Source organism: Papilio xuthus, unplaced genomic scaffold, assembly GCF_000836235.2.
Source record: "Papilio xuthus unplaced genomic scaffold, Pxut_1.1 DF827461.1, whole genome shotgun sequence".
Classification (NCBI taxonomy): domain Eukaryota; kingdom Metazoa; phylum Arthropoda; class Insecta; order Lepidoptera; family Papilionidae; genus Papilio; species Papilio xuthus.
Genome location: NW_013531188.1, coordinates 930,171 through 948,037, shown reverse-complemented (window position 1 = coordinate 948,037; position 17,867 = coordinate 930,171). Strand labels below are relative to the sequence as shown.

At 35.4% G+C, this 17,867-nt stretch overlaps 1 protein-coding gene across 1 annotated transcript in view; it reads right to left on the bottom strand.

Moving 5' to 3' along the window:
- nAChRalpha1 (nicotinic acetylcholine receptor alpha1) overlaps positions 1-15,963 on the bottom strand; it is a 162,554-nt gene extending 146,591 nt beyond the window's left edge. Inside the window, exon 1 of the mRNA XM_013314525.1 lies at positions 15,922-15,963. The gene's annotated coding sequence lies outside the window, so the exon portion shown is untranslated. The remainder of the gene's footprint in view (positions 1-15,921) is intronic.
- Positions 15,964-17,867: the final 1,904 nt, after the last annotated feature.

The window sequence follows — 17,867 nt, the reverse complement described above, 5'->3', positions numbered from 1 at the left end:
ATTGTTTCATTTCCGGTAGAAGCAACAAGTGAAATCAATATTGTATTCGAGTAACAACTGTTCTATCGGAGTTTCGTATTAATGTTTTTAACATGAACATTTGTTCTTTTATAAGCTCCTAGTATCTGCGTGATCAATTATGAATAGTTTATTCTCATGGGATATATACTTCCTTGGTACGTTTTAGTTACATTTTGATGGGGTTCATAACTGGTCATTTCAGAATAAAAGATTCTTACTTTGACAAGAGTATTGAAACGGTATTTTAACTGCCTAGCAACTGTTTTAACAGTGGTAGAGCCCGTTTTAACATCTTCGCACGAATTGTCCCGGCTCGCCCGGTGAAATATCACGACCACAGAGAAGACAGGCGTCAAGTGGAAGCAATTCCGCGTTTCGTCTGATGAGTGTGCTCCCCGGAGGTTTAATTTTGTCGTCTTTCCCTACCCATCCTTTTTCTTGTAAGGAAAAGATGGGAAGTAGAATTAGACTTTCCGGATGAGAGGATGTATGGGAAGAGAAAATATTTTCTTTCTTTGCATCCTCTCGGTTGATTAAAGACAGGCAACGCATATGCAATTGCGTATGTCTATGGGCAACGGTCACTTCGCTATTTCAGCGATTTCAGGTGGCCGGACACTCGTCTGTCACTTTATGATATAAAAAAAATGTTGTGCTAATTGATATTCCTTTCAGATCTGATCAATTCAAGATCACACATGACATTCCTTAGAAATGGGAATAAGTAATAATATGCAATCAATAGAATTAAAGAGAATAACCTTGAAAATATCCACATCTGCAAAATCAACAGTTCAAAATAATTGAATCGACATAGGTCGTTATAAAGGAACGTGAAGCACACGGGGGCAGGTGAAACACGTGGTGTGCTAGAGAAGAACAATGATACAACCGTCTCACTCACTCTAATGGTCGACGTGCGCAGCGTGGGTGTTAGAGGCCGCTCGACATATGTTCGCTTGCGTAATATATTCGTTGTACCGGCCCGTTATTTTGTTCCAAGGCAAAGTATCAACAGGGTAAATAGGCGTCTCGTTACAATTTTCGCTTTCGATGCGGCATTGTGAAAGCTTGATAACAAATTAAATCATGCGAGGGGAAGCGAGGCACTTTACGTGTACACAATTATGTATAATAACGTTTGAAGGGTGGTAGAATCGATGACGTGTAGATAGGAAAATATTAAATTAAAAAAACAGAAGCACAGAAATAAAATGTTATTTCTTATCGATCCTCAATTAATAGAGTTATAATTAAAAGTAGTGTGAAAGGAATATGGAAGTAGACAGAAAAGGTAGACGTGTATTGGTGAAATTAATAACTAAAAGTCTTAAAAAAAGGATAGTCTAAATGTTGATCCAGACACACTCTACATCCATGCCAAATTTTGCAGAGATTCGTTAAGCCGTTCTGGAGATACCTTCTAACAAATATCCATCCAAACTTTTGCATTTATATTAGTAAGAAGTAAGGTGTATACAGAACGAAAAAGTATTTAACTTATCCATAAAAAAATAAATTAATTTCGTATAAAAGATCTTTTGACAAATCTGTCATTTCGGTATCATGTCAAATAAAATGAAAATTCTAAAATCTTCAAAACATATCAAAAAAACAATTTAAAATGTAATCAAACGTGTAAATAATTGCAAAAACAACCGAAATGGATTTGTATTTCTTTGTTTTGACTTGTCTTTTAGTGTTACAAATGTCACTGGTCAGTGCTTTCCTCAATCCAGCGAACGATGTCCGCAAGATTACAAAATATATTAACAAAACTGTAAGAAAATATAAGAATTATTACTTGACAGCGATGCTTCTTTACTTTGTAGTGGTCATTTACCTCGGAATGTACACTCCATTGATGAGTACACTGAAACTTATATTCGGCGGACAACAAGATAAATATGAAAAATTGATTATCGTCAGTAACATGGAAAAGATTTATATTATGGGAGGATTTTCTCTCTTCTTATTCGTCGTGTCGTGCGGCGTCAGAAGTTTGATATCTTACACAGCAAAGCTTCTCGAATCATCTGTGTATTCAATAACAAAAATATCTAATTTATACGGCCCCAAAAATAAAGGATTCACACTTGATAATGCAAATATACTTCCCCATTTACTTCGAATGACTAGATCGACTTCATCAATTGGTGTAAATAAAGTTTTAAAAGATCAATTAAAAACAATTATTAAGAATATTGAGGTGATTAAAAGTGATAGTAACACTGAATCGAGTGTATATGATGATCACCAAGCGACAAGAGCTTAGAGTTTTGTTATTCATCATTTTTCATTACTCAGTCCCATTTTATGTACGGCAGTCATAGGAACTACTGCCTTACACGCAGGAAACGTTGCCAAGTATTCGGGAATTCTTTGGAATTACGACGGGTTGCGAGGCAAAGGGAAATATTCGGAAAGACAGGACCATAAAAATAAAATGCTGCGCTACAAAGGGGAAAAGAAACATACCAAATTGGAATGTATGTTATTTCGATGGAAGAAAAAAAAATGTTTTTTTCTTATAAAATCTTCACAGATTGTTAAGAATAAAGATTACCAAGATGTTTGATTTCGTAATGAAATTATTTTTTAACAGTATTTTTGATTTCAATTTACAGAATTGTAGCTTCGTTTTACAGAATTTGACAAATGTAACTTGTAGTCGTTCAGAAGTATGCAATCGTAAAGGTGGCGACTTTGGCACTGATTCAAAATACAGAAAGTACTGCCAGTTTGTATCAGGTACTTGAAGACTTGGCTTCAAATCATTTGCAGTAGGGTATAAGGCCATATTTATCTATGTTGCGGACGAGCCATTACCTTAATTCATTTATTACTTACAAAATTTACTTTTGTTATCCCAGGTATCTAGTGGAATTTTGACGCAGATGGGGTCACGGACGAGAGCGTAAGCGTGCTCGTGGCCCCGTCCCGATGCGTTGGAGGAACAGAGAGGTTTAGTGGGTTTGCCTCCGCTATGGAGGAGAATCCCACATAACTACCGCGTCCTCCACAGGGCGCGGAGTATGCATAAAGCATTCCTCTCTGGAAAAAAATAAAAACACTTGATGTTCTAGCTGTCATAAATATTGCTATGACATATGATTGTGAGGTAACCTCAAATATTCTTCATTCGATTGCAATATAAATTCGAATTAATTATTTAGGTATCGCAATGCGTACGTACTAGTCTTGAGCCCTTAGGGGTTTTCGGCTTGTCCATATTAAGGTGACGTTAAGTGGTTGGATGGCATCATAATAGTAATTGTATGTAATTATGTATATACTAGCTGCCGACCGCGAGTCCCCCCCCACCCCTTGGAATTAAAAAACAAATTGTAACCTATGTGTTCTTCCAGACTTTGTTCTACATCTATGCTAAATTTCAGCGAGATTCATGCAGCCGTTCTGGAGATATTTTCTAAAAACATCCATCCAACCACATATCTTAACATTCGCATTTATAATTAAGATTAACTGAATGATTTAATATACCAATGAATAATTTTACTTCCAATCTTAGTGAAATCCTATTTCATGAAAAAAATAACAAATTACTAGTCTGGTCGTAAAGTTATTTTTGTCTTTGGAGATTTAGTCCAACTTTATATTCATTCATTCATAAAAACGATAATCGAACAAAAGTATATCAAGTTTTAAAACTTTCGATTCGTTTTCTTACCGCATCTTTGTCTCAAAACAAAAGGAAACTTTTTGATAACGATCTATTAAATCCAGAGTGGTTTTTACAAAGAAAAAGTATCCAAGGATCGCAATTATGTCATGGAAAACTATCGGAGAGTATTCGTTGCGAGATTTATTTGATCCTATGAAATCCTTGCAAGGATACCTTCCAAAACTAGCGCAGTGTTAAACTACACAATCCCCACTGGGGTATATTATAAATGATTAGGGTAGAGCACCACTTACACAAAGAAACGGAAATATAAATAATAAGTATTCCAAAGCGTATACGAAACGGCTTTGTTATTTGGCGTGGAGTTAAATTTATCTGATTCTAGCTGTTGCTCGCAACTCCTATCGCGCGGAATTAAAAAAACTTAATAAGCAGTCTATGTATTCTTACAGACTATGTTCTATATGTAGCTGTTTTGGAGATACCTTCAAACAAACATCCATCCATCCAAATTGTAAGTAAGATGGAGCAGTACTCTATTACTTTTAGTGCCTGATATTTTTGTCTTAATTAAATTAATTACAAAAATTTAATATTTTTGCAAATACTTTGTTTGCATATATAATATTCAACTTTACGGACAATTTTATCTTCTAAATTTTTAGCTGTTCCACAAATATTACCTCAAAAAGAGTACAATTTCTACTGGCCACTTGAATCCTTATCTTTAAGTCTTTGTGAAATTTAAATATTAATATGAATAGTAATAGTATATATTATACACCAGAATTTCCTTGTACTATTATCTAATCATACATTCCTGGTACTATGATTTAAATTGCCTTTACCTTTGTATTAAAAATTGTGTCAATTCTGTTCATACGTTTTACAAAAGGTAAAATCTTTTTCGCCTACAAACATAATTTGTAGAACAAAATATGTAAGTGCTCTCTTACATACTCGAGTAAACAATGGCAATCACCTCGGTGACCATTACGTGTACACCAGAGAACAAATGAACTCGAAAGCGTGCCCTTACTAACACATTTTCTACACTAGTGCAAAGTTTAAGTGTTTTAACCCAAAGAATAATAGACCTAGCGAATATGTCAGAGATAGCTTAACAGTCAGTGGGTTAGAAAGAGATGGACATAGTGGTCCTGCTAATGGCCCCAAGCAAGCAAGCCTTAAAGGCGGTACTCGTAAATAAATGAGCGAATGTGTTTTCTTTTTTTTTTCATTTTTTCTTAACGCTCGGGCTTCGCTCGCGCGAGGTTAGGGGCAGGGACGAGGTTGTTTTACTAGTTATTGCGAAACTGGGTTAGATTTGCTTACTCTGCAGTCGTGCTATGAGTTTTATTTTAAATAAGCCTTCTCGCTACATATTTATGAGAAGTGAACTAACATTTTGCTTACATTCAGTTATTACAGCAATTACACAGTATGCTGTACACGTGTGAGTGAACTTTCATTGCCAATGAATTACACGCATATATTACAGTACAGAATAGAGCATATAACTAGTCTTCACCAGCGACTCTATCCATGCTATATTAACAAAAAAGAAACTTAATAAGTAGCATATGCATTCATGCAGATAATGTTTTACATACGTGCCAAATTTCATCGACGTCCGTTGAACTGTTCTGGAGATACCTTCATTAGAAAGTCTGTTAAGACGCCCGTCAATACAACCGCAAAACCAAACGATCATTTTTTTTTATATCATAAGGTAGCAAACGAGCGAGCGGCCACCTGAATATCGCTGATATAGCGAAGTGACCGTTGCCCATAGACACGCATTTGCATAAGCGTTGCCTACCTTTAATCGACGGAGGAGAGGATGCACAGAAATAAAATATTTTCCCTTCCCATGCATCCTCTCATCCGGAAAGTCCACTTCCACTTCCCATCCTTTCCGTATAAGGAAAAGGGTGGAAAGGGAAAGAGGACTAAATTAGGCCTCCGGGACGCACACTCATCAGACGAAACGCGATTACGCTTAAACATGCAACAGCATACAAACCATAAGCTACACGACCATAGTTTTAATTTTTTTTTTATGCATATAGTAGTAAATACCAGCATTCATCATTGCCAGAAGCCTATTATAAGTCCATTTTAATGTACTTACTGAACTTACGCTGGTCCTTATTTATTCCAACGTTAAAGTTCCACTTTTAATACGGGTTCGTGCTTTATAAAAGTAAGCCATTTTAATTTCAGCTCCAATGTTTCCGTTGAAAAAGCGCGCAGCGTTAGCATTCTATGAATAACATCATACTAAAATTAATAAATTAATGATCACACTGACCCAATATTGAATAACATTACTGTTTATAGGAACTATAACTATTGAATTTAATATGCAGAAATAATTTATAGTGGTACAGCCCCTTAACATCTTCAAACGAATTGGCCGGTTCGCCCGGTGCAATACCACGACCACACAGAAGAGGCGTGAAGTGGAAGAAATTCCGCATTTAGTCTCATGAGTCCACACTCATCAAGGGGACTAAAATTAGGCGTCTGGTACCACTACCAGAGGCCTAATTTTAGTCCTCTTTCACTTCCATCTCTTTTTGTTATAAGAGAAGTGGAAGTGAATTTTCCAGATGAGAAAATTCATGGGAAAATATTCCCTTTCTGTGCATCCTCTCCGCCGTGGATAAAAGGTAGGCAACGCATCTGCAATTGCTGATGTCTATGGGCAACGGTCGCTTCGCTATTTCAAAAATTTCAGGTAGCCGCTCGCTCGTTTGCCACCTTATAATATAAAAAAAAAAAACAAAGTAATGAAAAACAAAATTGAAATTAATCTATACTAATATTATAAAATGAAAGAGTTTGTTTAAACGCGCTAATCTCAGGAACTACTGGTCTGATTTGAAAAATTATTTTTTTGTTGGATAGTCCATTTATAGAGGAAGGCTTTAAGCTATATAATATTAGGCTGCGACCAATAGTTCTTTTTTAATTCCGCGCGTACGGAGTCGCGGGCGACAGCTAGTCCGAATATGCGAATGTAAAAATTTTAAACTTTAACACAATAAATGATTGATTAATCTAAAAAAACAATTTTTAATGAAAAAGAACGTTAATGTAAAAATTGTTAAATAAAATGCCGTGATTTATCTGCTACGTCAAAGTTCAAATTCAAACAGTTAATTTCACTCCAAAATGTAGACAAAAGTGCTACGAGATACAGAAATTTATCTCCCCCAACCCACTGCTTCACTTCATTGCAGCCATTTTCTAGGTCCACTGTTGTTGGAAGAATGCCTTTAGCCACTGTTTGTGGTCCAAGTTTTAATCGAAAGCGGAGTTCAGTTCTTTCAAATATTACACTTGAATATTAGTTTTTATTGAACACTTAAAACTTTTCACTACAATTCGTTTGAAATAATACTATCGTTCGTTTAGTATTTGTCGTAGAAAATCTTTAAATAAATAATATTCTCAATTTGAATCTAGAATAAAATAAAATATCGAAACAAAAGTCAATTCAATCAATTACATTTGTATTATTATGAATTCTGTCATTTCGCAGGCCATGACCCACTTTGGGTCAAAACTCTCAAACTCAAAAACTTATCTTGATATTGTGGTCTTTGCCTAAGTAGACTTTATATAATTCGTGCCAGTATTAACTGCGATAATAGCGCCTCTGTCGCCAAGTCAGATATCCTTGTTTGACTATTAATATATCTGCTCCTTTCACTTGCACCAAAACAGAGGAAGTGTCCAAAGAATAAACGAACAGAATCGTTAAAAATTTACAATTTTTCGTACAAGTTTCTCTGGGTCGTGTTCACTACTGTCCATTGTATATACTGTAACAATTTTCTTACAGTAGTTTTTCGAATGTATTTATTTAGTTGAAAAAATAAAATATATATATCTATGCTATTGGCTAAAATACAGTGATCTTAATTTCGTTTCGTAGTACATAAGAAATGCAAAAAACACTATTCGCAATCTACCAGATCTAGACTACTCACAGCTGTTCTGCAGTTACCATAAAAATCCATACATCCAAACGTTCTCATTTATAATATTAGTAAGAAGTAAGATATATGGGACGTCGGTGGCTCAGCGGTCAAGCACTTGAGTTGCAATCAGCAGGTCCTGGGTTCGAATCCCACCATGTGCCAAAATGTTTTTCGATTTCCATATCTATATTTATCCGACGTTCGTACGGTGAAGGAAAACATCGTGATGCAACCTGCACATATCTGAAAAGAAATTCAAAGATATGTGTGAAGTCAACCCGCACTTGGCCAGCGTGGTTGACTATGGCCTAATCACTCTTAACTTAAGGTAGGCTACAAGCCCCTCGGTGGGGATGTATAGTGAGCTGATGATGAATATATGATATTACGTCATATTTCATATGTTACTCTCCGTTATTAGAGTTATGTTCTAATAGTATAGTATGAGAATAGTTTCTGACTTGAACCGAAATAAACAATGAAATCCTTCCTATTTACGATATATATAAATACGTTTTATTGTTTTTATTAGCGAAACAAAATTGTAACAGTCATTTTTATCGAAATAAATTTTAGTTATGACCTAGTTGTGTTTGTTGAAAACGACAGCCTTTGTGAGTCTACAAAGGCTGTTTTTTCCTTGACAAATAGATGATTTGGGTTTGTATTACTGTTGACAAGTTGCTCCATTCACAATTAAAATATGACTCCGTTTGTAATTGTTTTTATTACTTTTTAGGGTACCGTACTTCGAAAGGAAAAAGCGGAACCCTTACACTTTGTTATCTTTTATGTATTTATTAAGTTTCCTTTATAAGTACTGTGTAAAATAGGAATCCACAATAGATCAAAACATACAAACATAGAAACAATTTTATAAACAGTGCGATGAACTTAACTGACCCGGAGAAAAAGAAATTAAAGTACAGTACCACTGTCTGTCAAAAAATGTCAAAAAAATACTTATCGGACTACAACTGTCTTGTATTATACTGTCTTGTGTCTGCTTTAGCGATTTTTCAATATTTTCTCATATAACTAAACGCATTCAAAGCTCCACTAGTACCTTAGTATTTGAGATTTTACATATTTACTTTTCTTTCTTTTAGAAAGAAAAGAAAGTAAATTAAATAATATTGTATAAATGGGATCAAATAAAAGTAAAGTAAATTGTTCATTTAAAATTATAATGTCTTGTTATAATTCACATTCCCTTATAAAATTGAAATAAACAATAACATCCAATCATTTCAATCTGGCGTGTACAACAAAAACCTTTCACCTTCAACCTTTGTTGTATTTCTGTTACGTTTTTGAACAAGGTCTTTTAATATTATCATAGCTTTTATTCTTTTCCCACAAACATTGTTTTATTCCTCTCTTTATTCAGGTAACATAACAAACTTTTTATCGGTACATAAATTACTTAAACTGTATTATTTTTAAAAAATTGTTTTCAAACAATACCGCGACAATCAGCACCTTTACATTACATTAAAATTGGACCAGCCGTTCTGGAGATTACCCAGAACTAACCGAACCGGACATACATACAGACAGACAAAAATTTTATAAATTAATTTTTCGTTATCAGCTACGCAAATATATCATTTGTATGAAATATCATATTACATACAGACATTCTAATTTTATTAATATGTAGTCTTGTTGACACAAAACTTACTAATAAACCGTACGAACAACTTTTCCTTCCAGCACATTTGTTACGATATCAATCAATCTTCTTAGTAAAATCCTTCCTAACGACACACACATCATATATATCAACGTAAGCCCGTACTCATAAAAGCACTTTCGCAAATTTCCTAAAACAAAGTGAAAACTTTCGAGGGTGAACCACCGGATCCTTTTGAGTGTCACACGTGTTCTAACTTTTAACTCAAACGACTCTCGCGTTTTAAGGTGTATATTCCTGGGATATGAACTCGAGTTTTGGTATAAAAGACCCAAAGAGAGTGCTTCTAGATGTTATATCGTACGAATTAAATACATCTCGGTAATAGTAGGATGTTAAATAATTATAACATCATGAGATAATTTAATGGCAAATTTAATGTCTTACTATTATAATCGTTCAAGGGGTTTAATATAATTGTAATTTATTAATAAATGTTAAGGATTCATTTCAAGGATTCTCATACTTATAAATGTAAAAACTCTCAAATGCCTAAAAGTTACTACGCGACTCTATATTTTTATTCAAATACTACGATCAATATATTTTTATTATTTCAAATTATTTGCGGCAAATTAATATAAAACAATAAAATAAAAGAAATTCATAAAAATATGTTACATTTAACTTTTTACGTTAACAGCTTGGTGGAGCGTAAAATTTTTTATTGAACAACAATAAAAAGATATGAACATATTTTTTATGTTATTTTCATTTCATATAACTGTGTTATTTCAATTGGCCGCAAGCGCGAGCAAGAGCGCCACTTTCGCATTACAATAATTTCCAGGTCAGGGCCCGTTGGACATGAGTTTTACGTCGCGCCCGCTTATACCTGTTTTCACTTGGCCGTTTAATTTTCATTGGTTGTAAGACTAGGTACTGACCTCGGCGTTGCCTAAGAATTGTGGGTTTACACTACCGATATTTACAACAAAATTATTGTACTCATCATCATCATCAGCTCCCTATACGTCCCCAGCCAGGGGCTCGGAGCCTGACCTAAGTTAGGGGTGACTAGGCCTTAGTCAACCACGCTGGCCAAGTCGAATTAACACATTGGTACATGGCGGGATTCGAACCCAGGACCTGCAGATTACAAGTCAAGTGCTGAAACCACTCAGCCACCGCTCTTCGTATTGTACTCAGTAACTCTCAAAAGTGTTCTTAGTATTAACTTCAACGAATGAATCTAATGCTAAAGGAGTCAGTCCTCGTCGCTAATAAGAGAGTTTTCCATTGGCGAAAAAAGCTTTTGTAGTTGGAACAACCACATCAATTATTTTCTGAATTAAACATTTACACTAAAAATACTTTAAGGTAACTTTTAAATTCAGAATATTAACTCATTGACACGATTAATCTGGTTTTACTGTGTCTATTGAATCTATTTTGATGCTAAATCTACAATCACCAAAGCATTTATCTTAAAATTGTAACCATTTCTTTGACAAAGGGGCAACATTTGTATAATTGAAACGTAATTAAGTTATATGAAGTTATTAAGTGCAGGATAGTAGTAGTTAAGTTAGCTAAGTAGAGGCAATAAAGGGCATGGCTTCGAAGATCCCGTGCGTGCTATTAACAAAAGATAAGGCTTGGCTTTATTACTTGGAAGTCGAGATCGATACGTTGACCATAGATAAAAAAGCTTTATAAGTAGAGTACTGTTTAAATGAACGCATTTTATTTAAATATTTATATAGGTGGTATAAAATTCGGTTATAACAGAACAGGAAAGACAATGATGCGATTTAATTTATTTATTTTGTTTTTTCATCCTTTTCTTTCTAAAATAAAATAGAGAAAACTATATGTTTAGTGTTTTGTCAGTGAAAGCTTGCGTTTATACAACGTGCTTTAGAATACAAAGCAATTTTAAGAGATTTTTACTTAGAAATTAGCAATTGCAGTCAGTGCGTACTATATTTCTGTCTATCACCATATTCTTATAAAGAAATAAATATTTGAATTATTAAACGATTAAAACAAGCTGAATATAATTCAGAGGATCGAATCAGAATGTAATTGGAGCCATATCCTTGCCGATGCGAATTCGAATGAGATATACTTCCGTTAGGCGGTTTACGATTTCCCGAAACGAAAGAACTCAGGACAGAGGGGGAGAGGAGGGGATAATATAATTTCCCAGCATCCCAATTACTTTGGAAGCGATGATCACTCATCCAGTATTAATTTTGCACCAGTGCACTTGATCTGATAACTGATGTGTCGTTTGTTAACTGTAATGATTGATTATAAGAAACAATATATCGGATAATATTAAAAGAATCATAGCTTTCGTAGTTTCAGAACACCCTGTTTAACTATTTAGTGATATTTCGTGATGCAAATATTCCACTATATAACACTAAGGCACGCCCTTAGCGATGACTCTCTGTAGGTGGCTAAACTTGTTAATTAATAATCTTTAACCTATATATTGTCGTATTTACTTTGAGATTTTGAAGACTTTTTAACAAGTTTTTGCTTTTAAAAAATTTAATTCCGACTTAAAACTGTAATTTTTTTTTAACAAATAATTAGCAAATATTTGTGAATAAACTAATATTTCTTGTACCATTCCAACTAAGCCCTATGTTTATGCTAGGATATAGTTTGCGACAATAATCGAATGGCGGGATTCGAATTCTCGACCTCGTGTTATGAAATTAGAATCCTTAACTATTAAGCTATTTGCGCTTCATAATTTTATATTATTAAACTTGTTATTTTTAAAATATTGCAGTCTTTAGCACATTGCCAAATTCATTCCGCTATATGGTCGAATACTTTAACAGTAACAAAGGCATGGAAATTATTCAAGTTTATTGTAGCTGTGCCAATTCAGAATCGGCTGCGACTGTCGTAAATGGCCAACGTTATCTATAGTTCGTGGATACGTACCGTTCTCTGCAGATAACTAATGTTCACGTAGTCCAAAGCTGATTTTTGCTTTTCACGCCTTTCACATAGAGAATTTATGAACCATCCTATGATAGCGTATGCGGTATTTTAAAAAACCTCTTAAACCTAGTTTTTCATTTTAAACAAAATTCAAATATTAATTTTTAGTTTAGTAACTTTTTTTTTTAAACCAAGAAAAGTTTTCGAAATTTATTTTTTATACGAGAAGGGGGCAAACGAGCGGCGGGAACATCGAAATCAACGCATATATGCTCGTTGCGCGAGGACTTAATCTGTGAAAATCGTCAGATTTACTACTACTACGACCACTAATGCTACTGCGTCATATGTTACACGCCTAATTATTACAAAGTACAGTCAACTACAGAAATATATATATGTTTACGAAACTTAAGAAATTTCTATTAGTCTTTAATTTAAAAAGGTGAGGATGCATTTGTCAAAAACATGTATTCATGGTCAAAAGCATACAAGATACATTCATACAGATATATGAAACTGATGGTATACAGTAAACAGATTTCAGTAGCTTCGTAAATGTATCAATATTTATACAGCTGACTGTACTATTTATTATATTTACAAACCTCTTACAGTATTTTCATAATGAAAATCAAAAGACATAAATATAACTTACACCAGATAACTTGAAACTATATAAGTGATACAAGTTATTATAACTTGAATAGATATATTGACATACACTTCAGAGGTATCTTTTAAGTTATGGTGAGCTGACAAAACAATATTCCCGAACAATAAGGACAAGGGCACTCGAAAAAATTCTCATATTTGATACTCTATACGAGTTTGAAGTGGTAAACGGCTCTTCGTATATTCCATAGACTGGTGTTAATGGGTATTGCCTTAACAATAGCCATTCTTTTCATTATTAAAACTTAAATAATTTTTGTATCTTTATTAATAATACTAGCTGTCACCCGTGACTTCGTCCGCGCGGAATTAAAAAAGACAAATAATGAGTAAGCCTATGTGTTCTCCCAGATTATGCTCTATATCTGTACCGATTCATCAGGATGCATTGAGCCGTTCTGGAGATACCTTCAAACAAACATCCATGCATCCAAACATTGTAATCTTACAAATACGAATGTTTTATGGATGAATGGATCGTATGAATGGACGGTATCTCCTGAACGGCTGCATGGATCACGCTGAAATTTGGTATAGAGCAAAGCATAGTCTGGAAGATAACATAGACACTGATCTAATTAAGCGTTTTTTTTTTAATTCGTGTAGTGTAGTAGTGATTATAAATTGTAAAATATTCACAAAACACGTATCTATTTCGACTCAAAAAGTACTATACGATATTGTTAGATCGTTTTTTTATTAAATATCAAATTCCGTAATGAAGCTAGCGATTAGAAGAAAACTTTTTATGTAAACTAACGCTCACGTAGCAGCTCATGATATTTACAATCTAACACCGTTTATTAACCATTATAATTAATAACAGGTGTTATTTTTAAGTTATTTTTTACATAACTGTTACTTTGTGCACGTTATCTGTGTAAAATTAAAAGACATAACCATGTGTGTGAATATACTAGTTTAAGTGTGGATATCTAAGTTTAACTGCCAAATTTAATAAAACTGACCCAACGAAAACAATTTTAAGTTAAGTCGTCGATATCCAGTAATCTTATTAATATTATAAATGCGAAAGTTTAAACGTAAGGATGTTTTTTTAGATGATATCTCCAAAATGACGCAATGCATCTCAATTAATTTCGGCATAGATATAGAACATAGTATTGAAGAACACATAGGCTACTAATTAAGTTTTTCTTTAATGTATTGCGGATGGAGTCGCATAGAGAAGGCGACGCATACGCGAGAACAAAAGACTTTAAGCGTATTGATAAATCTTTCAATGGAATCAACAGTAAAGAAATCCGACTACTACAAGAGAGCGCTTATACGCGTTATTGGGTTTGAACTTTGATTGCTAATAAAGAATGCAATTACAATTTCAATTTTAATTCCTTGGATTAAGAACGAAAATCGCAAATCAATACGATAGATCCAAGATATCGTGAACCATTCAATAGAAAAAGCACTATTGAAAAGGAATCCTTACGTGTTCCTAGTTTTGATACATGACGAATAAACTCGAGATAGACGCTCTTCTGTTTTCTATTGTTTGCGAAATAAATGCATTTCTTTTGTATGAAATACGTTAATGTTAAATAGTATTTTATGTTAATACTAGCTGTCGCCCGTGACTCCGTCCGCGCGCAATTTAAAAGAATAAATTGGTCGCAGCGTATTGTTGTTTAGCATAAAGCCTTCCTTTATAAATGAACAATCCAACAAAAAAAATTCAAATCGAACCACTAGTTCCTGAGATTAGCTCGTTTAAACAAATAAAATTTTAAGCTTTATAATATCAGTATAGATTTTTATGCGAAAATTGTCATTATATTTAACGACTAGCGGTAACACGCGACTCCGTTCGCGCGAATTTAAAAGCAAACTTAATAAATAGCCTATGTGTTCTTCCATTCTATATTCTATATGTATGAAAATTTTTGTCAAAATCCATTGAGCCGTTCTGGAGATACCTTCAAACAAACACCCATCCATTTAAACATTCAGATTTATAATATTAGTAAGATTAGTAAAATTATATGTAATTTTCACGTATTCAAGTTTTTATTCAGTAGCCTAACTTTATCTGATGACATCGGTCTCTTATGAGTGCTACAAATTTAAGAAATATTTGTAATACATAGTCGTATTGAATAAATTCATGTTCAAGAAAAGAGCACTTTTCTCTTACGTGGAATTACGGTTAAAGATTGACTATTGGGGTTCTTTAAAACTTTACTAACTTTAAAAGCTCTCATGAGAAATAAATGTAACAGTATGCAAATTACTAAAACATCGTTATTGGTAAATCATGTAAGGTTGACTGCGTTGTTAACTATATAATCTTAGTATTCGATTTGTGAAATTTGAGAATTAAAAAAAAATAACAGAATAATTTAATATTACTCTCTCTTAAGTTGTCTTCGAATCGGTAGATCAAGTAGGTTCGAATCTTTCATAGGACTAGTAAAAGTTTGAACAATTTTCAACTACAAAATTATCGTAATTGTATACGACTTTTCTTAAATACGACTTTGCTACATTTACTTATTTAAATTTAAATACGTACAGATATATTGTCCAATAATTAATACAAAAAAACTCGATAGATTAATAATTTAAGGGCTTTTCGGGTTATGTTCTTTTTATGAATGAAATTTCAGTTTCGGTTTCGAACTGCAATGCACGCAAAAGTAAAGAAATTAAAATTGTGAGAAAAACATATTTTTGGATACACTTAAAGATGAATCACGTCTTCTAGTTTGATGATGTCCGCCAATTTTAATATTATCTTTAAACTTAAATTTTTGTGTTGTTGTAAATTCTACAGTAGATTGCAGTTTTTACACAATAATCTACTAGAAATACTAGGTAATTTAGGTGATTACTCGAGATTATTGAGGTCGACTTACTTTTTTTATTGCCTTATGCATTTCATTACGACATTTTTACAAAAAAATATTTTTTAAAGAATTCGTAAAATTTCTGATTAGTTGTAATTTTTTAGTGGTCATAGTACTTACAATGTAGTCCAAAGGGGGCACATAGCCGAGAGCGCACGAGTGCCCGCCCGCCGCTCGGCCGCGCCGCCGCGCTACCGCCGCATGGCGCCAGCCGGCCGCGATCCCCCGGGCGCAGCGCGTGCCGAGCCGCGCCTGCCAACCGCGCGAGCAGCCCAGCGCCTCCAGACCACGAGTCCCGCGCCGCACGCCCCGACTGCCGACAACACACGCGTCACTACCAGACCTCTGCCGCTCGTTCACCCTGCCCGGCGTCACGCCGCCTGCCACGCCGCCCTCCCGGCACGCGCTCGCATGTAAATAATGTACGCTATCTACATTGTCGCAATGCAGAAAAACGTTCCTCGTGCCGGCCGTCCTCGCGCCGGCCGTCTTACGGCCTCACTTTTGGGATTTGGATAAAAACATTGATGTGACGCGCTATCGATCTTAGATACTCACATTAGCATGCCAGCGTCGGCCTCCGATATCAACTGGAGTCAACGTAAACAAGCGGGCGCGCGATCATACCGTGCGGGCGTGTCACATGGCGGGTCGCGGTCGCGGTAGCAGCAGCGCGGGCCGCGGCCCGGCGCAGAGCATCGGCCGGGTGGCCGCGGGTGCCGGCGCGCCGAGAGCGGCCTCGCTTGCCAAGTGAGGATCAGCCGCGCGGGTACGAGCGTCGGAGCGACACGCGCGTCGTCGGCACTGCGGCCCGCCACTGAGGAGGGGCGGCCCGGGCGCGCGCCCCCCGCAACCCCCGCGCACGCCCCCCGCGCAGCACCCGCGCGCCCCGCACCCCGACACCCTACCGCCATGTGCCCGGAGACCTCGCCACCAAAAGGGTTGTCGCCGATGGCAAATATTAAAGCGGAAAATTTTTCACCAACTATGTTGACACATTATTTTTAAACTTACCAACATTCCCTAAAAGACCACTTTAAAATTGACTTTGGAACTGAACACTTATTACAGAAATATCGGGCTAACATTTTCAATAAATACGTAAATTATCAACACATTTTTTAAAAGATCTATTTTTGGATAATTACGTGCATACGCACGTCGAAAAATGCCTAACGCAGCCCTTAAATTTTCAGCGTAGCTAGGGCGCTCGTAGCGTTGGGCGGGCGGGGGTTGCGTCAGGGCGCGGGGTGCAAGAGAGGGGTGCGCGGGGGCCTCGCAGGGGTTGCGGGGGGCGCCCGAGGCAGCCCGAGCGCGCGCGACCGGCGCCGCCCAGTCGATAAGGCCGTCTCCACTGAACTCCCGGTTGCCGAACAAAGACACTAACCCATAATAATTATATTTAATTAAGGATTACGCGGACTATTTTTAAGTAAGCATTTTGCAATGCAGTTATTCGTAAGAGTACTTATTGAAATGAAAATTATTTTACTTAAAGTTTTATTTAAATTTAATACTTACGTTACTGAATAAAAGTTAGGACGAAAACGTATGTTGGGGCGGCAAAAATTACATTATCATTTTAAATAATTATTAATATTTTCCTATAAGCTGAATAACAAGTAAAAAAATATACTTAAAAAAAATATATTTTCGTAGTAAACCTCAAATGTAAACACTTGAAGTTATTTCTATGAATATTAAGTTACGAGCAAGTTACATGCGTAAGTTATAATCTTTATAAAAAATCTACTCGTAATCATTTATTTACTATATACTATATAATTCGTGCACATTAATTATTTGCGTAGCTGATAACAAAAAAACATTTTTTACGCGTGTCCGGATATCCGCAAGGACGCGTTTGTTCCGGGTAATCTCCAGAACGACTGGACAGATTTTAAAGAGACACGTCAATAAGCTACTTTTTCAAATCTGCGTTAATGAAGCCGCGAGCGGTCGCTAGTAACAAACATATTTAGTTATTATATCTATATAGAAAACGAAAATAACACGAAATATACTCAACACTCAAAGCTCCGTTCTTACACAGTTACGACGGCCAA